This window comes from Rhinolophus sinicus, chromosome 3 (genome assembly GCF_057876585.1).
Source record: "Rhinolophus sinicus isolate RSI-liver-muscle chromosome 3, RSI-T2T, whole genome shotgun sequence".
Taxonomy (NCBI): domain Eukaryota; kingdom Metazoa; phylum Chordata; class Mammalia; order Chiroptera; family Rhinolophidae; genus Rhinolophus; species Rhinolophus sinicus.
The window spans coordinates 163,509,625-163,533,770 of NC_142503.1; the positions used below are offsets into that span (position 1 = coordinate 163,509,625).

Genomic DNA, 24,146 nt, shown 5'->3' on the forward strand with positions numbered 1-24,146 from the left:
GTCGCCATCCGTACATCCTTCCTTCCTGGAAGTGATATAAATCCCCAAGGCTATTTTTGCTACGAGGAGATTATGGCACAACATATGGAGTCTTCATGCTCCAGGAGCAGAAGAAAAGTCTTGTCTTTGTGGAAGCAAGCCACTTGCTGAATGCCAGAGGCTAGAGCAAGTGTGATTCACGGTGACTGTACCAGGGAGTCACAGCTCAGAGCAGCTGATCTTAGGAGTGTACTAACCTGATGTCTCCCGTAATGTGGTGTGTGGAATTTGCTTCATTTATCATGCTGAGTTGGCTCTGTTAATCTTATACAAACCTCTGTGTGCATTAATATTTTATCTTGAACCAAGGGAATAGAATTCTAAAATATGGCATTTTGAGGGTGAATAATTAGTGATATTATAATCTTTTAGTATTATAGATATTCTCTGTCTTAACTAGAATAAGCGTGAAAGAAGAAAGGGTGTTAGAGTAAATTACCAATGAGGCTGTTTGTTAGATTCCCTGATTTAAAAACATATTCATCTATAGGTTCTTGTTAAACGCAGATTCGTCTATAAGTAGAACAGTTTTCGCTACCATTCTCTGAGCAACAAGAGAGGTTTCTCTAGGAGATTAAGCCAGTCACTTATTGTGTTGTTTCAGGATAGATTATACTCTGAGTTATAATAGAATCCTGAAATTAATTTGTATTATCGTGAAAGTATTTATAATCATTTCTAGCCAGGCTAGAAATTAAAAATGTAGTTTTATTACCTGGGTCTAGTGTCTACTGATGTTCTAGGAAAGTGGACGTGTGGCAGTTGTACTTTAAATGCTGTTGTTGAAAAATTATCCCTCCTGAAATTAAACAGGGTTGATTTTGCCTTATGGAATTTTTTAAAAATCAGATTAAATTTAGGTTTATTAACTTTAGGGCACAGCATCCCATTTGTCTCTCAATGGTTGAGCAAGGTTGGCATGCTAGAGGGAAAGGACGTTGTTTAGCAGATCTGTGGGCCATGCCACTTGCTAGTATTGACCTCAGCAAATTATTTTAATCTTTCTAAACCTCTGTTTCTTCATCTCTATTATGGGGAAATAACCTGTATCACATAGTTATTGTGAACAGTAATAACATTTTATTTAAAATTTTTAGCACAGTGATGCATGGGGACATGGAATAAGTGGCAGCTATTATTATTGTTGTCATTGCTGCTGTGATCTCCTCGAGCCTGCAGTCTTGAAGCTACAAGAAAAGAAACATGGTGGTTAAGCCTTGGTGAGAGATCTCAGCATCTTTGCTTCTCATGTGCGTGCTGCGTCCTTATCTAAAACATCTTGCCTTCATCTAACTCTACCTTGTATTTCAACTGAAGCATCAGGATTAGGGGTGAGGGAATGTAGATGGAGGTTGGGGGGTAGCCAACCTCATCAGTGCAGCCGTGCTTCACAGCTACCACCGGTTGGGCCACAGGAAGTAGGGCAGCCCAGGAGGCCTGTTGGGGTGGGGGTGGGGATAGTAGGTCCCCTCCCATCAGGGCTCCTCTCACACTCAGTCCTCAGCACTTTTACGCAGACCTGCTATCCCATGTTCATCGCCGGGTTTTTTCGTTGTTTTTCTTTGTTTTAGGGTTTCAAACAGGCCAGCTCGTATCACACTGCTTCCATTTGCTCTGGATGCTAGTGGTGCCTGCTACTTGCCTACTTGATTAGATGTTTTGAATGTCAAGTATTATACACACACACACATACACACACACACACACACACACACACACACACACATTTCCATGCTACCAGTTACTACTTATAATACATCTGGCTCACTGACAAGGATATAAAGAGGTCTAACATTGTGCAGTTGACAAACTGCTCTCTTATAAAATGCCAAATCCTTGCAATTCTGTTTCTTGTCAATAGGATCTGTTTGGCCAAAAAGTCTACATGAATTGGCCAATTAAAGCAAAATATTTGAGTTTGATAAAAAAAATAACTTCGGTATTTTGTTTTTCTGTATGCCTACAAATCACCATATACAAAGCTGTTACCCCAAGTAAGTCAAGGAAGAGACTGACTTCTGTTGGTCTTTCCCCCAATTAAACAAAACAAATAGAACCACTGCTTAACTCTTTCCTTGGGAATGTTTCCTCTTTTCATCTCTCCCTTTCTCGCTCCCTCCCTCTCCACTTTTCTCTGCCTCTCTGTGTCTTTTTTCTCTCTCTTTCTTATAACAGTACCTGGCAGTTTTTGTGCCATATGATCACGCTGTTCCCCTTTGGTTTTGTAAATTTCTTTTATGACCACAAAGATCTATAGCCAATCTCTGAAATCTCTTAACTATGTTTGGGATGTAAGAGGTCCCCATTGACATAGAATCAATTATTTATTGATTTAGAAGAAGAAAAATACAGAATGGCAGAGACATTGTCAAGCTTTACACATCTCATTTTGGTTTCTCTAAAACAAGCCTGTTTTGGGACTTACCACTGAAGAAACCTATTTCCAGTGTAAGCGGCTCCTTTTCCAAATTTATACTATTCTGGGTGGTCGTTTAATTGTGAAGAAGCTGGCAGTTTTGTTTGCAGACTTGCAGGTTTTCATTAGTAGTCTGGTGGTGACAGCTAGCTTTAGCTGTTTCCTCCCGTCATTGCTCTCAGGAATGGTGCTGAATACTCAGAGGTGGCACGAAGCTTTGGGGATGGCAGCAGCTTTATCAGCATGCCCTCACTCCAGCCCTCAATTGTCACAGCAGCAGGTCGTGCCTCTGAGAACAAGAACATTGCTGATTAGTGTGCCTGGTGCATGGGGCAGGCAGTGGGGAAAATGCCACGGTATGATCTCTGTTGATTTCCCAACAATTCCATTCTCCTTGCTTCCTATTGGCCTTCTCCTTACACACAAGGAGGTTTTGTCTTCCGTTACAAAGAGTGTCCTTTTGGTCTTTCCCACTAGGATTCTTGCAGGTTTCTTCTCAGTGTCAATAACTTCATTCCACCCCTGCTCTTGAGCTTCACCTCTCTCAGCTTCACCCTTTCAGTCCTGCTGAATCAAAGCTTGGCTTTTACTTCCTGATGCTTTTCTCCTCTCATTCAACTGCCTATTTTAAAGAAAAGTACATGTTTGGAGGGAACTGTATTTAATGATGAATTAAACTCTCTGGGCCTTCGTTTGTTTTCTTACCTGTCAAATGGGGATAATAGTATTACCTCATAGGGTGATTGTCAGGTTGAACAAGATAAAACATACAAAGTGCTCAGAATAGCACCAGGTATATGGTCATCACTCAATAAAGGCAGCAGCAGCAGCATCTCCTTCAGCACCGGCGTTCTAGGAATACACTGGGTCTATAAGCAGGGACTACTTGTAATTTTGATGCTATGATTATTTGTTAGGCCCTACAGATCACAACTCAAGTCTCCTCTAAATTCATTTCATGTTGTACAATTGCCCCTTCTATCTTATATTCTGGATTTTCAAGGAGTAGTCTTTTTATCCCTATTCTGTTCTGTTTCACTCCTTTTACTACATTAGATTTGGCTTAAGATGACCAGCCAATAGGAGGCAGACCCAAGACTCAAATCCATGTCTTCTGACTCCAAGTCCAGTGTAGTTTCCACAGAAAGCCACTTTTTGTGTGTGGAGGAGCAATGACATTTACTTTTCTGTATGGGCTTTCATCAGGAAGTCAATACATTTTAAGCTTTTGGAATGTAGATGTTAGTTCTTTCTCTCTAAAATGTATCTATCGTCTTCTCCCAGCACTATGGCTTGAAATTATTTATCAGATTTCTTTCCTGACACCTCATTGAGGGCAGAGGACTAAAATCATGGTAATATGGATGAGGCTTTATCTAGGCTGGAAAAGTAGTCATAGGGGACTCCATTCAATGAAGTGGGCACCAGGTATACTCAGGGAATTGGAAATGGGTAGGGGAGACATAAAAGCAAGAGCTGATTTTGGAAACCTGACATAAATTGTTGTCCTCAAATTGGTCTGACATTGCCTGTTTGTAAAAGAATCTTTTTTAATCCATCTGGCCCTGACTCTGGCCCCAAATCTAGGCAAATCTTTGTTCTATTACGTGGGTAGAATAGCAATGGGTACCAGGTTCCTTCATTCATTCATTCACTCAGCAGGTACTCACTCAGTATCAGCTGTGTGCCTGGTGCTGTGTTAGTCATTGAAATGTCAGTGATGGGTCACTGGTTGCCCCAATTAGACAAGAGTGTTCCAATGAAACCATCCTGGAAGAGCAATAAAAAGAATTCCATGGAGAGACGTCATCAAAATGGCGGCGAGAGGTGAGCCTCTGTAAATCTCCCCTGGAATTTACAACTAATCGAACAACTATAACTCCAAAAAGGACTCCCTGCACAGCAGACAGGCAAGACGAAGAGACCCACTACTGAATTCACCTAAAGGTGGGTGAGTTGCGCGAGCAGGGGAGGAGGGAAGGGCGAAGTGCGGAGACGGAGCCGCGCAGGCACAGGACGCAGACCTAGCTCAGTGCTCCGAGCTCGCTGCATCCTGGAACTACCGCAGCTGCGGGAGAATGAAGAACTCGGACTGCTAGGGCTCCGCTTATGGCCCACAGGGCTGAGGGGGCAGCATATAACACGGCTGAACCCAACGCTCACGGCAGAGACCTCGGAGAAAAGATTGAGGGAGGAAGGCTGAAAACGGTGGTTTAAGCCCTCACTGCCGAGCAGAGAACGGAAGCCTTAGGCACTGAGACTAGCCACACCCTCCCTACCCTCCCAGAGCTCACCCCGCCCCCACCTGCCCAGTGCTAGAAGCGGAACAGTAGCAGTGTCAGATCAAAAGAACAGACTATTTGCTGTTCTGAGAACTGTGGACCACAGACACAGATTCACAGCCCAACTAGTTCCGGCAAAGGGGAGGGAGCTGTGGAAGCAGGACCGGCTGTGGTGGTGGTCACCGCCATTGCTCTGGGCCACCTCTCACAACTCACCCCGCCCCTGGCCCCACCTATCTGGGCGGATCCCTGCAGGAGTAAATAGAACTGCTGAAACATAAGGCTCTGAATCTGCTGCAGGAAGAGCTTTGGAACTTCAAAAGCTCTCTGCATACCCACACGGACACTGCGCCCTGTGACCCAGGCAAACTATTAACAGAGGAGAAGCCCGTCTCCCAGGGAATCCCCCCAATTTGTGAGAAGCTGGGGTAGTGCAGAGAAAACATAGCACTACCGTGTGAGAGAGAAAAAAAGGCTGCAGTCGGAGAGAAAATAAAACATTCTATCAACAAGTACTGGAAAACAAAAGAAAGACCTCTTCCTAACAACCTGTTGCAGAAGTCACTCCTGTAGATGTCTAGGAAGAGAAATAATAAATCAGTAATTGCCATGAATAACCAAGGCAATAAGACAGCTCAGAAAAAAAGTGAAAAGTCTCCAGAAAAGGAACTTAAAGATATGGAAATATGTGACTTAAATGACAGAGAATTCAAGATTGCAGTTCTGGAAAAACTCAACGAGATGCAAGAAAACACAGAAAGGCAGTTTAATGAACTCAGAAACACAATCAAAGAACAACATGAGCATTTTACGAAAGAGATTGAAATTAAAAAAACAAAAACAAATAGAATTTCTGGAGATTAAGAACTCAATTAGAAGAAATTAAGAATGAAATAACCAGCTTAGGTAGTAGAGTTGACCAGACAGAGGAAAGAATCAGTGACATCGAAGATAGAAACCTGGAAATGGCATGGATGGAAGAAGAAAGAGACTTGAGACTTAAAAGAAATGAAGAACTCTACAAGAACTTTCTGACTCCATCAGAAAGAGCAATATAAGAATAATGGGCATACCAGAAGGAGAAGAAAGAGAGAAGGGAACAGAGAATATATTCAAACAAATTGTCGATGAGAACTTCCCAAATTTGTGGACAGAACTGGACCCTCGAATCCAAGAAGCAAATAGAACACCTAGTTACCTCAATCCCAACAGGCCTTCTCCAAGGCACATTGTATTGAAGCTGTCTAAAATCAACGACAAAGAAAGAATCCTCAAGGCAGCCAGGGAAAAGAAGACGGTAACTTACAAAGGAAAGCCCATTAGATTATCATCAGATTTTTCAGCAGAAACTCTACAAGCCAGGAGGGAGTGGAACCAAATATTCAAACTATTGAAAGAGAGAAATCATGAGCCAAGAATAATATATCCAGCAAAGATATACTTTAGATATGAAGGAGGAATAAAGACCTTTCCAGACGTACAGAAGCTGAGGGAATTCTCTAATACACGACCTGCACTACAAGAAATACTAAAGGAGGCTATTCGACCACCATCAACAGGGACAATTTGTGGCAACCAAAACATAAAAAGGGGGAGAGTAAAGGCCTGAACCGGAATATGGGAATGGAGAAAGTAAGCGTGCTGAAGAAAATGGAATACTCTAAATATCAAACTTTCTTTTACATAAACTTAAGGGTAACCACTCAAAAAAGAATCCAGAACTCAAATATATACTGTAATAAAAGAAGAAACAGAGGGAAACATCATAGAATATCACCACACAGAAATAATAGACAACAACAAAAAGGCAAAGAAACAATGGAGATACAGCCCTACCAGAAAACTAAAGATAGAATGACAGGAAATCCTCACATATCAATAATCACCCTAAATGTAAATGGACTGAACCCACCAATAAAAAGGCACAGAGTAGCAGATTGGATCAAAAAACTAAACCCAACCTTATGCTGTCTCCAAGAGACACATCTCAGCTACAAGGACAAGCATAGACTCAAAGTGAAAGGGTGGAAATTGACACTCCAAGCAAATGGTATCCAGAGAAAATCAGGTGTAACCATACTGATATCAGATGAAACAGACTTCAGGGTGAAAAAGGTATTAAGAGACAAAGATGGACATTTCATAATGGTAAAGGGGACTATACAACAAGAAGACATAACAGTCATCAATATTTATGCCCCCAATCAGGGAACACCGGAATATAACAAGCAACTACTAACAGAACTAAAGGGAGAAATTGACCAAAACACAATTATACTAGGGGACTTAAATACATCACTGACAGCTATGGATAGCTCATCCAAACAGAAAATAAATAACGAAATAGCAGCTCTAAATGACACATTAGATGAAATGGACATAATTGACATATATAGTGCACTTCAACCTAAAACATCAGACTATACATTTTTTTCTAATGTTCGTGGAACATTCTCAAGGATATCCCATATAATGGGACATAAAATCAGCCTCAGCAAATTTAAGAAGATTGAAATCATACCAAGCATATTCTCTGATCACAAGGCTTTGAAATTGGATATCAACTGCAAAAAGAAAGCAGGAAAAAACACAAATACATGGAGATTAAACAACATACTTTTAAAGAACGACCGGGTCAAAGAAGAAATTAGAGGAGAGATCAAAAGATACATAGAAACAAATGACAATGAAAATACATCCTACCAAAAATTTTTGGAATGCAGCGAAAGCAGTTTTAAGAGGGAAATTTATCTCATTACAGGCCTATCTCAAGAAACAAGAAAACTCCCAAATAAATAACCTCATGTTACACCTTAAAGAACTAGAAAAAGAAGAACAAATGAAACCCAAGGTCAGCAGAAGAAAAGAAATAACAAAAATCAGAGCAGAACTAAATGAAATAGAGAACAAAAAGACAATAGAAAAAATTAATGTGACAAAGAGCTGGTTCTTTGAAAAGATTAACAAAATTGACAAACCCTTGGCTAGACTCACTAAGATAAAAAGAGAGAGGACACTAATTAACAAAATCAGAAGTGAAAAAGGGGAAGTTATCACGGACACCACCGAAATACAAAGGATCATCCAGGAATACTATGAAGGACTCTATGCCACCAAATTCAATAACCTAGAAGATATGGACAAGTTCTTAGAAACATATAGGCTTCCTAGGCTGAACCATGAAGAACCGGAAAATCTAAACAGACCGATCACTGTAACGAAATTGAATCAGTCATCCAAAACCTTCCCAAAAGCAAAAGTCCGGGACCAGATGGCTTCACTAGTGAATTCTACCAAACCTTCAAAGAGGATCTAATACCAATCCTGCTCAAACTCTTCCAAAAAATTGAAGAGACAGTACTCCCTAACTCATTTTATGAGGCCAAAATCACCCTGATACCAAAACCTGGTAAGGACAACACAAAAAAAGAAAACTACAGACCAATTTCTCTGATGAATACAGATGCAAAAATCCTAAACAAAATTCTAGCAAATCCAATACAACAATTCATTAAAAAGATTATTCATCACAACCAAGTGGGGTTCATCCCCGGGGCACAAGGATGGTTCAACATCCACAAATCCATCAATGTGATACGTCACATAAACAAAATAAGGGACAAAAATCATATGACTATATCAATTGATGCAGAAAAAGCATTTGACAAGATACAACATCCATTTATGATTAAAACACTTAATAAAATAGGTATAGAAGGAAAATACCTTAACATAATAAAGGCCATATATGACAAACCCTCAGCTAATCTCATAATTAATGGTGAAAAACTGAAGCCCTTTGCTCTACGTTCAGGAACAAGACAGGGCTGTCCCCTATCACCTCTGCTTTTCAACATAGTGTTGGAAGTCCTTGCCAGAGCAATCAGGCAAGAGAAAGAAATAAAAGGCATCCAAATTGGGAATCAAGAAGTTAAATTGTCACTCTTTGCAGATGACATGATGCTGTATATAGAAAACCCTAAAGACTCTACCAAAAAGCTATTAGAAACAATCAACGAATACAGTAAAGTTGCCGGATACAAAATCAATGTACAAAAGTCCATTGCATTCCTATATACTAACAATGAAATCTCAGAAAAAGAAATACAAAAAACAATTCCTTTTGCAATTGCAGCAAAAAATAAAATACCTAGGAATAAACTTAACCAAGTATGTGAAAGACCTATATGCTGAAAACTATAGAACATTTTTAAAGAAATTGAAGAAGACACAAAGAAATGGAAAGACATTACGTGCTCATGGATTGGAAGAATCAACATAGTTAAAATGGCCATATTACCCAAATCAATATACAGATTTAATGCAATCCCCATCAAAATCCCAGTGGCATTTTTTAAAGAAATAGAACAAAAAATCATCAGATTTGTTTGGAACCACAGAAGACCCCGAATAGCCAAAGCAATCATAAGAAAAAAGAACAATGCTGGAGGTATCACACTCCTGACTTTAGCTTGTACTACAGGGCAACAATAATCAAAACAGCATGGTATTGGCAGAAAAACAGACACATGGACCAATGGAATAGAATTGAGAACCCAGAAATAAACCCACATAAATATGGACAGATAATTTTTGACAAAGAAGCAAAAAACATACAATGGAGAAAAGACAGCCTCTTCAATAAATGATGCTGGGAGAATTGGACAGCCACGTGCAAAAGAATGAAACTGGACTGCTATCTGTCACCATCTACCCAAATTAATTCAAAATGGGTCAAAGACTTAAGCATAAGACCTGAAACAACAAACTGCATAAAAGAAAACATAGGTACTAAACTTACGGACCTTGGGTTCAAAGAGCGTTTTATGAATTTGACTCCACAGGCAAGGGAAGTAAAAGCTAAATTAAATGAATGGGACTATATCAAACTTAAAAGCTTCTGCACAGCAAAAGAAACCATCAACAAAATAAAAAGGCAACCAACTGAATGGGAGAAGATTTTTGCAAACAGTGCCTCCGATAAGGGACTAATATCCAAAACATACAAGGAACTCATACAACTCAACAACAAAAAAACAAACAACCCAATTGAAAAATGGGCAGAGGACCAGAAGAGACATTTCTCCAAAGAGGACATACAAATGGCAAAGAGACATATGAAAAAATGCTCAACATCACTAATCATCAGAGAAATGCAAATAAAAACCACAATGAGATATCACCTCACCCCAGTTAGAATGGCTATCATCAACAAGACAAATAATAACAAGTGTTGGAGAGGCTGTGGAGAAAAAGGAACCCTCATACACTGTTGGTGGGAATGCAGACTGGTGCAGCCGCTATGGAAGGCAGTGTGGAGATTCCCCAAAAAATTACGAATAGAATTGTCATATGACCCAGCAATCCCTCTCCTGGGTATCTACCCAAAAAATCTGAAAACATTTATACATAAAGACACGTGTGCTCCATTGTTCATTGCAGCTTTATTTATGATGGCCAAGACATGGAAACAACCAAAATGTCCTTCAATACATGAATGGATAAAGAAGATGTGGTATATATACACAATGGAATACTATTTGGCGGTAAGAAAAGATGATATAGGAACATTTGTGACAACATGGATGGATCTTGAGATTATAATGCTAAGCGAAATAAGTCAGACAGAAAAAGCAGAGAATCATATGATTTCACTGATATGTGGTATGTAAACCAAAAACAGCAAAAGAACAAGACAAACAAAGGAGAAACAAAAACTCATAGACACAGACAATAGTTTAGTGGTTACCAGAGGGTAAGGGGGGTGGGGGGTGATGAGGGTAAGGGGGATCAAATATATGGTGATGGAAGGAGAACTGACTCTGGGTAGTGAACACAATGGGATTTATAGATGATATAATACAGAATTGTACACCTGAAATCTATGTAATTTTACTAACAATTGTCACCCCAATAAATAAATAAATAAATAAATAAATAAATAAATAAATAAATAAATAAAAATGATTCCATGAAATGTCAGTGATGAAAGATCCTGCTATGTGGATGATCCAGTTTCCTGGTTCCTGGTTGGGACCTTGGGGAGGAGAGAGAAAAGGGGGGAGGGTCAGAGAGTCAGATGAGGAGGAAAACATTCTGAATCAAGGGGAAGCAAGTCTGCTTTAACCAAACCTACAAACCCTCCATTTTTGAACATGGTTTCATAGCCTGTGTGCATCAGTGAGTATTAGGAGATGTATCATACAGTGTGACTGGCCCACCAGAACCTCTGAATGATGGAGAACCCAGCAGTGAGCCCAACATGTGGTTGGAAAACCCTGGACTGTAAAGGAAATTAACTCCCTTTCCTCAAAGTTCTCAAGGCAATTTACCGATTCAACTGCATATTTAGTGCCTCTAATATCTGGATAGGAAGGCAGATGTTTGGTAAGACTAAAGCATTAAATCTGTAAGGAACTTGGTAAAAATCATCAAGAGAACAGGCAAGAGCAGGGGACTTAGAACCCCGCTCCAAGAACACCATTTCTTAAAGAAGATATTAACAAGTGGTAGATATTAACAATGGAATATTATTCAGCCATAAAAAGGAAATCCTGCCATTTGTAATAACATGGATGGAACTTGAGGGCATTATGCTAAGTGAAATAAGTCAGACAGAGAAAGACAAATACTGTATGATCTCATTTATATGTGGAATCTAAAAAATCTGAACACATAGATACAGAGAACAGATTAGTGGTTGCCCGAGGTGGGAGGTGGGGGGAATGGGATACATGGATGAAGGTGGTCAAAAGGTACAGACTCCCAGTTATTAGATAAATACTGTATTTTGCCGTGTATAATGTGCCCCTGTGTTTAGTGCGCACCCATGTTTTTGGCCCAAACTTTCATGAAAAAAAAATCTTTCATTTAAATTTTTTAACTCAGATTTTTATTTGTTTACATTTAGGTACTTGTCTTTTGTATTATAAAGGAATTTTAGCATTTATTTTTTTTAACATATTATGGTACAAGAAATTTTATGTACCAGTAACAAATTTACGGTATTTACGCATCATAGAAGGCCAAGAACTCTTCATCATTGCAAGTTCGTGTCGTAACTTCAACCAAACCGATTATCATATTCCAGGGTATTATTTTGCATACGGTATCGTTATTGATTTCTGGAGTTACACTTTTAACTCATAAGCATAAATAAAAGAATTAAAAACGTTTATATAGATATGGAATTAGTACTCCCCATGTATAATGTGCATCCTTATTTTTCCCTCACAAATTTGGCCAAAAACTGTGCATTATACACAGCAAAATATGGTAAGTCCTTATTAGGGACTCAATGGGGATGTAATGTACAGCATGACTTAGTTAGCAATACTGTATTGTATATTGGAAAGCTGCTAAAAGAGTAGCTCTTGAAAGTTCTCAAAATAAAAAAATTATAAGTATGTGTGCTGATGGATTTTAATTAAACTTATTGTGGTGATCACTTCACAGTATATACATAATATCAAATCATTATGCTGTACACCTAAAACTAATTAAATGTTATATGTCCACTGTATCTCAATTGTTCTAAAAAAAGAAACCCATCCCGTGCTCTACTCTCTTTACTTCTGCTCCCCCTCAGCAGATCTCATTTTGAAAAATAAGAGCTATAGGAAAGGGAAAAAAAGAATACAGCCTCTGGAATTGTTTGCCCTAATTGTGAAACTCACTGAGTAAGCTCATTGTTGGTCTTAACTCCATGCAAATGAATTGACTGTGAACCTTCTCAACCGGATGGTTGGTAACAGCAAGTGCAGGCTTCACACTCTTGATTGTTTGGTTTCAAAATCCAAAGCTGTTCTTTTGCCTTTGTCACTAAACCAGACATTGGCAAATGTCTGCCCTTTTATGGAAGTACCAGCCTGGAGCTAGAAATCTCCTAGGCCCAAAGATTTACAGCATGAGCTCTCAATAGATTGTTGTCGTTTCCAATAAGCATCTGAAAATATCTTCAAAACTGCCTTGACAATGGGCTTAGATAGTTTAATTTCCATATAAGCCGGTAGGCAGGGGTTGTATGCTGTTTGAAGCTTTGTGGTATTATAAGACACTCTAGAAATATGTATGGGAACTATTCCAGGTATGTTTAAATTGTCAGTTATTGCTTATTCTGTTGTGCCTTCAAAGCATGTTTTTGTTAAGGCGGTCACAGGGATCTGCCTGACTTCTTTATCCTTCACTGAAGAAAATCATGGAAAACTACCTTTTCCAGAGTTGAAAGAAAATTAGTCACAGGGTTTTCTTTTGTTTTGCACTTTTAGCGTAAAGAAGAGAGACCTCTCCACTGGTGGAAAGGAGAAAAGAGGGGCTGTAATGGAGGGGCAGTCCCAGGGAAGGGGCTTCACCCTGGGCTGGGAAGGCAGGCAGGCCTGGGAGGGACCCATTAGAACAAGTTCTCATTGTTGTCAGCTAGCTGGGGGAGCATTCAAAGGTCATTTGGGTAATCCAGAGATTTGAGAACAAATGACTACCAGCCATGATTCAGGGTAAGCTAAAAACAAAGTCTATCTCTTGTTTGGGAAACTTTGCCATTCTCCAGTGTTTCTCACACACATTTATTTAATCCTAGCTTTTCAGCCCTTACTGCTGGGGAGAACAAGGCAAGGAGGTGTGTCTTTTCTAAGGTTACTAACTTGTGGTAAATGCAGATCTTCTCAAAGGCGAGCACTTAGAATCAAATTTAGGGGAGGAGACCACGGTTGTAATAGATTAAAAACAGCCTGGCATTAGTGAAAAGGGTTCTGAATTGTAGTTTTTTAATTTAAATTTTGACTGGTAATAGTTCACTTTTATTGACCACTTACTATGTACCAGGCATTTGGCTACTATGTATTTAACGTGAATTATTTCATTTAATCTTCACAGTTCTATTAAGTAGATAGATATGGTTTTTAATTACGGTATTACAGATGAGAAAAAGAAGGCATAAAGAGGTTACATGCAATTTGCCACACAATTAATAAATGGAGGAGTCAAATTCAGAACGAAAACTTCCTAATCCCTGATCTTAAGCCCTCCCGTCTCTCTTCCTCCATACAGGTCCTTTGCAAGGACCACCATTAAATGCAGGGTTTAATTATAGTGATCAACTTTAGTTCCAGTGGAGTTATGTTTTTGCAACACTGTAGTAACTTCATGATTATGATTTAGATCTTAGATTAAAACATCAGTGGTGTTATAGAACATATGATGGGCAAAATGATGTGATTTAAAAATACAGTGGTACCTCGGTTTTCGAACGGACTCCACGAGTTCTGAAACGTTTGAAAACAGCCGACAGCTAGGCCTCAGGATCTTGCACTCAGCAGAAGCCATGTGACATGTTTGACTTCTGAGTCGTGTTTGAAAACTGGAGCATTTACTTCCGGGTTTACAGCATTCATAAGCCAAAATGTTCATCAACGGAGACTTTAAAAAACCGAGGTACCACTGTAAAAGCATAAACCAAGAAGCCCAGGGATTTAGGGGGAGCCTTGCCTCTGGTATGAGTGAGTTTGAGGATGTGGATAAATCCTTTTGCCTCTCTGGGCTTCACTTTCTTCATTTGCAATTTGACTGAGTTGTACAGGATGAGCACATCCTGTCATCTGCTGATAGCATTCTCAAATTGTAGGAAACTGCTGCATAAGTTTATAAGTGACATTCGAGGAAATGGATACCAAAGGTAAATGGTCCAGTAAATGGATTTATTATTTTTAAGTTAACTTTTTATTTCTAACTAGTTCAATAAAAAGAATTATACAAAATAGATACCAAAAAATAAATTTAAATAAGACTCAAGGATTTAAGTCCACCGCCACCAGTCCCACTGCCCAAACATAACCACTGTTAAGTTTTCTCCTTTCAGAAATCGGCTATACATATACGAGTACAACTATGCAAAACATCTTTGAACTTGTGAGTTCAAAGACTCAGTTTCTTTAAATTATCTTAAGTACAAAATAATATGTGACTATATGCACCTTGTAAAAAAATATTCAAACAAAATCTGTTTTTAAAAAAGCACAAGACTTTAAATTTATGCATACTGAATTTTATTTCCTTCCACTGAAAAATGAATAAAGCACTCTGCTGGAGAATATATTTAAATTGGGAAAATATAACTGTCAACATTATGGAAGCATCAAAATATTAAAATAAGCTTTCATTTTTGGTTGTAGATCTTTTAAAAATGACAACAGAAGTATTTAAGGCATTCTTTCATAAAAGTATTTTCACATGATGAATCAAGTTTTGAGATCCAGAATACTTCTCCATTTCCTTCCAAATGAGTTTTGACTGTTAAGTTTTGAAAAACCTCTGAAAAGAGTTTCTTGTATCTTTCCTTTTTGTTTGTTTTTCATGTAGTTGGTGGGATTTTGTTATATAATTCTCTGATTCTTTTGTTTCCCAAAATGAATTTTAAAAAGAAGTGTTAGGGGTTTTCCTAAAGTAGCCACAATGCTTTATCCTTTGTGCTCTTACTCTGTCTCATTGTAGATTAGTAACTCTTCCTATAAAGGCCAAGTAAATTGAACTGTGTGATTTAGGGCAATATGATTTTGACTCCATTCTACGTAAGAGACAAAATACGTGGTTCCAGGGTTAGCTTCCTTCACATGACCCAGTTGGTTGGTGCCGTAGAGCACAAGGGTCTCCAGCTCCTGGACTCTGCTTAGCAAATTATTAATGATTCCATTAATTTTCACATCAGAGAATCAAGTCCTGGTGAGGGCAGTGGAATCCATATCATGTGTCCATATGGGTGAGAGCCAGTTGAAGATATCCATAGTAACTATCCAAGAGGAGATCTAATGGCTTCTATGCTGGAGCTGCCCCAAGTAGAGAGCCCAAGTGCAGCCCAGGTGTACTTCCCAGACTTTGGCACTACAAACATCTGGAGAGCTTGAACAAGCACACATGGGTGGGCCATACCCCCAGAGTTTCTGATGTAGTAGGTCCAGGGTGAAGCCCAAGAATATGCAAGTTCCCAGGTGATGCTGCTGCTATATATAGTTCAAGGCACACACTTTGAGAAACACTAGCCTAGCGCCTTTAGAAGCCATAGCAAGAGGTGAATGGATGACTTGTTTGGCAGAATTAATGTACTGGCTTTGGCTATTGAGTACACACAGCTACCTCTGAATTTCAGCTAGCTACTGAAGGCTGGGAAAGATACGTCATGCTCTGAATGTGTGGAATGTGTGTACCCATTTTATTTGTTCACTGGAATAGATGATGGACCTTTAAAAACTCAATGCAAAATAATGTCCACATGTGCTTTGAATTATAAGTCTTTCTTCTCTCTATTATTGTTTTGTTTTTCAGATTTTTTAAAAGACGAGTATCATTAGTTATATCCTGCCCATTTAACCACTTTCCACATTTCACTTTTAAAATGAAATCATCCTTTTTGCACTTAGCTAATGGAAAGTTGTTCAACTTGCCAAGCAAGGTTCCACCGTCCCTGAAATAAATTTTCCAAAGAACTGGAAATGCTATGCAGCTTTTATACAAGAAGCAGAATGGAAATGTTCAAATTTATGTTATCCTGATACATATTTTCCACAGTTTGATATTTAAATAATAGCTATCACATTGTATCTAATGACATTCATTTGACTCTGTAAGACAAGCAGTTGCATTTGGGATTTCTTTTTCACCTTGCTTTTAACCTCCTCAAGTATTATTTAAATTTATTTTATTTACAGCTATTTAAAATACTTGGTATGATCATCATCAGTTGATATTAATGACTGGTCATCATGTATCAATTATCACTAAGAGATTTACAGGTCTGATCTGATCTAATTATCACAACATCCCTGTAAGGAAGACAGTTATCATTTTCTCTGTTCTACAGATGCTTAAAATGAGAATGATGAGGGATTAAATAACTTGCCCAAGGTCCCTGGCTAGAAAGTGGCAGAACAAGAATTCAGATGCAGGGTAATTTCAATGCCTGAGTGCTTTCCCACTATGCTATCATCCTTATTAAAACATGCTATTGAAGAGCTCTCTATGCTTGGCATCATTAAATATTGGCCCTGCCCCCGAGAGCATTCAGTCTAAAGTAGTTTACCTTATTGAGCAGATAGTAAAGACATGAAAGCTGAGCAAGCATTGAAAAAGATGTAAATTGAATATTAATATGTAAATATTTCCACAGAAAAGAAGTTTTATAAAAGGAAAGTTATGTTTATGTGAGTGAGGGTGCAGGGTATGTATGTAATTTGTCTTTCTCTTAAAATTAAGGTAGCTCTCAGGGAAGAATGTTTCAGGAGCTCCGTAATATTGAAGCATGAGGTCTTGGTAAAAATTGGGTTGAAAGGCCTTGTTGAGTATGGGATTTATTCTCACAGAAGACTTTGTTGAGTGAATTTTCCAGAGAGGATAGGTTCCAGCACTGCCCAGTGAACTTTCTGTGATGGTGGAAATGTTCTATAGCTGTGCTGTTCAATCCAGTTACTTGTGACCATTGAACACTTAAAATGTGGCCAGTGCAGCAGAGGCACTGAATTTTTAGTTTTATTACATTTTAATTAATTGAAATGCAAATAGCTACATGTGGCTAGTGGCTAGCGTGTTAGACAGCCTAGGGACAGTAGAAGAGGTAACAGAAGGATTAAGGAGTAGGAGGCAGGAGGCTGACATGTGTGGACCTGAACTTGGGTGTAGAAAGGAGCCCTTGTCAGCCCTCTGAAAGGACACTTGTTCCAGCAATTTGAGGAAGCGGGGGACAAATGGAGGAGGTGTGGGATTTCAGACATGAGATGAGCAGGACAGACACAAGACTTTGAATTGAGGGAAGAAGAGGAAAGGGCAAACTAAGGCTTCTGTGCTAGGGAACGTGGCAGGATTTGGCAGCTCACGGATTGTGGGTTGAAGTACAGTGGAGGTTGGCAGCTACTTCAAGGCTTCCAGCCTGGTGATGGGAAAATAGCTCCTTTTTGCAGTGTCTAATTTGTGTTGGCATAGGGACATCTAAGTTGAGATGCCTTGTAGACAGAGTGTGTATCCTGAGGCTGTATCAGAGAAGCAGATTGGTAGATGGATAAATAGATTTCACATTTGCATAGAGATAATATTTAATCCATGAGCACAGATAATAGTCAGAGTTGTTGTGTGTTTAAAAAATAGTAGGAAAGTCAGTGAGGCTGGAATGGGGTAAGGCAAAGTGTGGCAGGAAATGGTGGTGGAGAGGTAGCTTTGTAGGCTGTGGGGCTATCAGGCTCTGTACGTCCATGTCAAACTTTGGATTGTATTTGATTTGTGATGGGAAGCCTTTGGAAAGTTGGAGAAAGAGAAGGAGTTTGATTGGACTTTGTAAACCACCACTGTGAATGCAGAGAATAGACTTTAGTGAAAGAGGAAGAGCGTGAGCAGGGAGCTGTTAGGTTACTCCAGTATCCCAGGTGAGGGATGGTAATGGCTTAGACCAGTGTAGCAACGGTGGCTGTGGAGACAGGTGGTTGGATTCCACACATATACCGTCAAGGCTGAGTCAGCAGAATTTGTTGTTGGATGAAATGTGTGGTATGAGAGATAGAGGGGAGTCAGGGATGATTCCAAGCTTTTGCCTTAACCAACTGAGTGGTATTGTTTATTGAAATGGGGGACACTGAAGGAGTACCAGGTTACAACCAAAATCAAGAATTCCATTTTGGGCATATTAAGCTAGAGATGCCTGTTAGACATCCTACAGGGGCTGTCAAGTTGGCATTTGAGCATGTGATCCTGGAATTGTCTCATGATTTAATGAGTTGTGGTTTATTAAGGTTTTTAGTTGAAGGGAGGAGCCAGAAGAGAAAGAGAAGCTGAGGGACAAGAGTATTAAAGAGTAGGTCAGGGGTTTGAGAATGGGAAGTCATGGGATCCTGCTTTGGAATGGAGGCGTTGACCCAGGGGAGGAACATGGCATTCTGCTTATGGTGTTGCTGAAACAGAAAAGGTGTTTTTTGAATAGACTAGTGTAGTGTGGTGGTGTCCACCGGGGGGAAAGCTCACCCTGGGAGCCCTTGGTATAGTTGCAAAGAAGGGAGAAGGTAGGGAGAGGAAGAGTGGGTGATATAGACCTGGAGATTTAGTACAGTGCCAGCGCAGAAACTGGTAGAAGTCCAACTACAGCATGCCTTTGCTGTGGTCTGTCAGTTGTTGCCTGCTCTTTGTGCATAAAAGTACTTTTAGACTATTTAATCAAAATTGTATGCCTCAGAGTTGGATAACAGAGTGGGAAGTGTTGACTTAAATTGTCTTTTCAAGCAAGCATACATGTCAGAATTTATGAGAATTGTATGCTGAGAAAAAAATAGTTTATTTTAGAAGGGGGAACATTTTTTCTACTTTTTCTCATTTGCCTATAAGTATTTGTCACACATAATCATCTTGCTTGCTTTTACAAATGTAGGATTTCCATTTACATGAAAATGTGTGTTATATATTTTTTCCCATTAAAATGGCCAGTGTTGACATATTCAGTATTCGTTTCCTGTCTATTTAGACTTAACCGTTATAATGTTTACTATTAAAAAAAACACCCAAGATTTTCTATTACTGACTTATAATGTGCAAATAGGGCAATGGAGGGGGTTATTGAAAACTCTTACTTAAGAGATGATTATTCCAGAGAGAAGTCTTGTCTGCCCACTTACCTCACCTGACAACGTCAACAGAAGGAAATGAAAGTGAATTCAGTCAAACTCACAATTTTTATCAGAGAAAAGACTTGGAATAGAAGGTTTACATATTGTTGGTAGGTAAGCCTTTACATCATTATTGATTCACCGGTCCATCCTGTTCCTGAACCTGCATAAGGAATTAATAGTTGCTTAAATAGATAAAATTAGAATTCCTTCCATGAGTCCTGTTTATAGAGGAGGATCCCCATGTTCTTGGCTGGTGTTTTTTTTTTTCCCTTCTTGCATTTGTTGGAATAATCCCATTGTCAAAGATCTCGGGGCAATAATTGGCAGTGACTCAATCTTCTCCCCCTTTGTCTCATTATAGTAACTCCTGCGACTGGATTACAGATATATCTTGTGAGTTAGCAGTAGGGAAGAGAACTTCCTTCCTACACTCGTGCTCAAGCAGCTGTTTCTCCTTCTTCAAAAACACCAGTTTCCCCAGCCCCCAGCTGGTTCCTCCCTGCTGAGAAGCCAAAATATGCCAGAGTCACTGCTAGACCAAGTTCATCCTATGACAGTGCGAATGACTCCGATGCCTTTTCCTCCCCCCAAGCTTTTCCCAACATAAGCTTTTATCCTCTTTGTCAAAGAACTTATTTTGTCATCTTGCTTCCCTTCTCCTATAAATAATCCATTTTCCCCCCACCAGACACACAGACCAGAGGCGTGCCCCACGTCACATGCCTGCACTGAGTATTCTTTCAGTGTTTTTCGCTTGCTTGACCGTTTTCTCTTCTTTCATCCCTGTCAGGATCTCTAAACTGAGGTCACGGAAGGTCAGAGTTAAAAATGACAGAAAACTGAACATCACACTTTCAGGAGATTCGCAGAAGTTTTACCCTGTTTGCAGTGACCCTTGCCACACTTTTGCTTCTCTATTTTCATTTCAAGGTTTAGAGGCCCTGGTGATAGGGAGGAACTATAAATAAGAACAAGCCGAGAGTGATAGGGTGAGCTCAGATGATCCTTCCCTTTTTGGCCTTTCTCTTGGTTTAGAATTCCTCAAGACCTATTCTAGTGACTTATTTCCCTTGACTCAGAATACCAGGGGTTTGGAGCTCCTCAAATCACCTATAGAAAGGATTCGTGGTTATGGTGTCTGTCAACTTGCTGTGTATTGAAATACCTTTTATTATAGTGCTCACAGTAAAGAGGGGCGGAAGTGGCCACTAACTTAATGACATTTTACAAACGGACTTAATTGCAAGTAGGGAATTCAGCATTACGTGCGTTGTAACATAACATGACTAAATTCTCTACTTCTGTTTCGTTTGACAAGTTCAGTTTGTCATTTAACAGATTTTTCCTCATGGGAGGTAGCTTGTGGTTTCTAAGGATGAATGAATGCCTTGAAGCTAATGGTTGGTATGTTGGAATTTAAGTATATTAAAGAGTTATATTTAAAAAACTACTAGTAAATATGTACTGCCCACAATAAGATCTTGAGAATAATCTCTTCTGAATGATTAATATGTACATGTAGTCATGCTGATATCTTATTTTGACAGTTCGATGATAAAAATATTGATGCAGTCTCCTTTAATAAGGAATACTATATATATATAATATACATGTATAATACATATATATAATATGTATATAATATATGTATTATATGTATATAATATATATGTATTTATATATGTATACACACACACACACACACACATATATATATATATATATATATATATATATATACACACACACACACACACTAAAGTGCTAATATATTCATCATAGAGTAATTCTGCTTAATCTTTATTTGCCCCCTGAAGGCGTCCCAAGTTTGGAGGACTATTTCCTCATAAACAGACTCCTAGGCCTTGGCTCTTCATAAACATCCAAGGAAATGCCATAGCAACCTTTGTATGCTCACTGTAGTAATTGTATTCACCATCCAGAACATTATTCCTTATGTCTAATTCATCTTGTTCCTCTCTGCCTCCCTTTTCCTTGGGAGGGTTTAGAAGATAAATTACACTCAATTGTTAGAGTTCCTCCACGAGGTCACACCACAAGTTGTAGAAAGAAAACCAGACATTTGCACTTCTTCCTTTCATCTCAGTTCCCAGCCTCTGCTAAACCTCGTAGAATCTATATCCATCTTGTACGATGGGTCAGAATTCTCCCTTCTTCAGTGGACCAGAGAGAACTGGGGCAGTTCTAAATCCATTTGCATGTTTCCTGGCCATAGAGTAAAAATGGTAAAAGAATGAAACGGTCAGATCCCTAACCTTTCCATTTCTTTGCTTTGTAAGTGAAGCATAGTGATCTACAAGTGAAAGAATGTAGCTAACCAGTGTCATTTGGGATCTTCTAAAGGAGTACGGAAACTCTGCATTCTTCAGACCAACTTGTGGCATGCCAGCACATTCCTCTCCGATGAGGTGGAGGAATACTGGTGGCCGGGCCGGGATTTGTAGGGCTGGGGTGGGGAGCTGCTGTTTAAAAATACATTTAATTATATTCCTTCTCTGCAGTAATATTGATACCATTTTTAGCCCATTACAAATACTGTGATTTTCATTTAAATCACGTCCATTATCTTATTGACCTAGTTTTTATTTTGTAATCAAAATGTTCTATTTCTGGATAGCTTAGCTCAGAATCTTTTTTTAAGAGGTTATGGACCCTTTGTGGAGTTTTTTTTTTTTTTCCCTTCCATATCTGCATACAGATGGGCTATCTCTGTGTTCACTATGTCATAGAAAATGTACTATATTGTTCTTTTTAAGCTTTTCTCTGATTTGGCAGGGTGCCATGGGACCTCACATCTGGGACTTTTTTGGTGAATGGATGGTGGGAGAATTAAGAAATTCTATTTCTATTTAAAATGAGAGTTAGAGGTCTTGAATCTCTTTATCCCCCCTTATTTCTTTGCTCTTTCTCTGTACTTCTACCCTTTCCCTCTTTTCAGCTGTCTCTTCTTTCCTCCTTACCACTTTCTCATACTCTATAAACCTAATGCAGAGTTGTACTCATTCATTTTGTTACTCGTAGGATCCCGCTCATATTAGGCCTTTGCATTTTCTATGCTTATCTCCCGCCTGTTTTCTTCCTTGCTCTCAGCAAGATACGCCCACGTCTTCATTTCTTCACTACGGCTGGAAGCTCGCTCTGGGGAGAAGCCCACTGGAGATGTTCCTGGGGCTCTGATCCATCAGCCCGTCCTTCATCAGTGTCTAATCAGTACCTTGAGACCCCTGAGGAACTTTCCACTTCTCCTTCAAGGTTTTCTTTCAGTATATTTCCTCACCTTCCTTCTGGACACACTGCCCTTGCCTTTTTCTTCACACAATGAATAGAATCAGAGAATTTTAGGATTTAGAGGGACCAGCCATCTTTTTTGCATGTAAGCAAGTAGAAGACCTGAGAGTGATTTCTCCTGCGATTCTAAAGCAATTTAGTGGCAGAATAAGTCAACTACCCCATTTCCTGGCTCCTGTTTTGGAGCGCTCTTCTCTTTACCCTCGTTCTTAGCCAGGATGTCATATAGATGGGGTTCCTTTCAACACTCATTTCTCTCACGTTAGCCTTCTCAAATATTGTTCGGTTTAAATGTATTTTAGAGGAACTGAGTCTTAAGTGTGACACTTGATTGTTAAGAGAAGGCACAGAAGATGAAGTGCAATGACAAGAGTCTTGCTGAGTTGTTGGGGATTTTTTCAGGAATGGTATTTTGCCCCAGGTCATTTCTGTTGATATAGTCAATTCCTAAGAACTGGTAGATGACTATGACATGTAGTATGCAAGCTTAAACTCCTTCCTGCCTCGCTGGGGTTTCTCTGTTAATCAGGAAACCACACTTAAAGCTGTGTCCTGAACTCTGCCCAGCATGTCAGCTTGGCCAGGAAGGATAGGGAATTCCTACTGGGAGCACCCACTGGAGACTAAGGGAGTAACTAGAGGTCAGATAGGAGCTTAGCAAGGAGGAAATGAGCAGCACAGGGTATATTTCAGCCAATGGGATTGTCTCTTTGGTTTCTAACTTCCCTTTGTGGTTGAGGTCAGGCAAAACCCAGGATGTCAGCCCCCTGGGCCAGTGACTGTATACTTTGGGATTTCATGACCTAACAGCAATTGTTTTTTTTTAAATTGTGGAGGCTCAACATAGAGTTGTTAGCTTTTATCTTGAGAAGTAAGGATATTAAAAACAGCAATAGTAAAATTGTCATATGATGTTACAATCCTTTCATAAAAGACATTTCGACACCAGAAGTAGGAAGAATATAATCTCCGAATAGATAGTCCTGTATACTGCACACATATAGTTTCCAGAAAAACTCATATTGTCTTGTACAGATTTTCCTTATTTAGCCACAGGCCAACATAAATTTTGTCCCAGAAGCAGTGTTAATCTGTGATACTTGGGAACCACCAGCCTTCACTCCATGGCTGGTAAGTCCCTGCCCCTCTTTCCAAGGAGAGCACAGAGGACGCCTGAGGAAGATGGTATATAGAGCAGCTCATCAGTGTCTGGCACATCCACTGTAAGTGCTCAGTAAATTATGTTGATTTTTATTCTGTCTTGGAAAATGAATTCGGCTAGGTGACTATTTGAGGTTGGGCTTCAAAGGATACTTTTCTTTGATTTTTTTCCATTGTAGACTAGGGTCTGATCTTCAGCTTTGCAGATCTGAAGCTTGATTGGATCAGCTATCTCATGGATGGTCTGGAAAGACTTACAGTTTCCAAGCTCTCAGGAGGATAATTCATAAACAAAAATGCTAGCTCATT

The 24,146-nt window shown here is 39.3% G+C and overlaps 1 protein-coding gene and 1 long non-coding RNA gene across 5 annotated transcripts in view; one reads left to right on the top strand and one right to left on the bottom strand.

The window, feature by feature from the left end:
- Positions 1–24,146, top strand: part of SAMD4A (sterile alpha motif domain containing 4A) — a 216,372-nt gene that overhangs the window by 65,824 nt on the left and 126,402 nt on the right. The window lies entirely within an intron of this gene.
- LOC109444381 (uncharacterized) lies at positions 1,097–3,539 on the bottom strand. Its single transcript, XR_002136846.3, has 2 exons — positions 2,465–3,539; positions 1,097–1,226 (listed from the first exon to the last, which is right to left on the bottom strand). It is a non-coding gene; the product is annotated as an uncharacterized LOC109444381 (long non-coding RNA).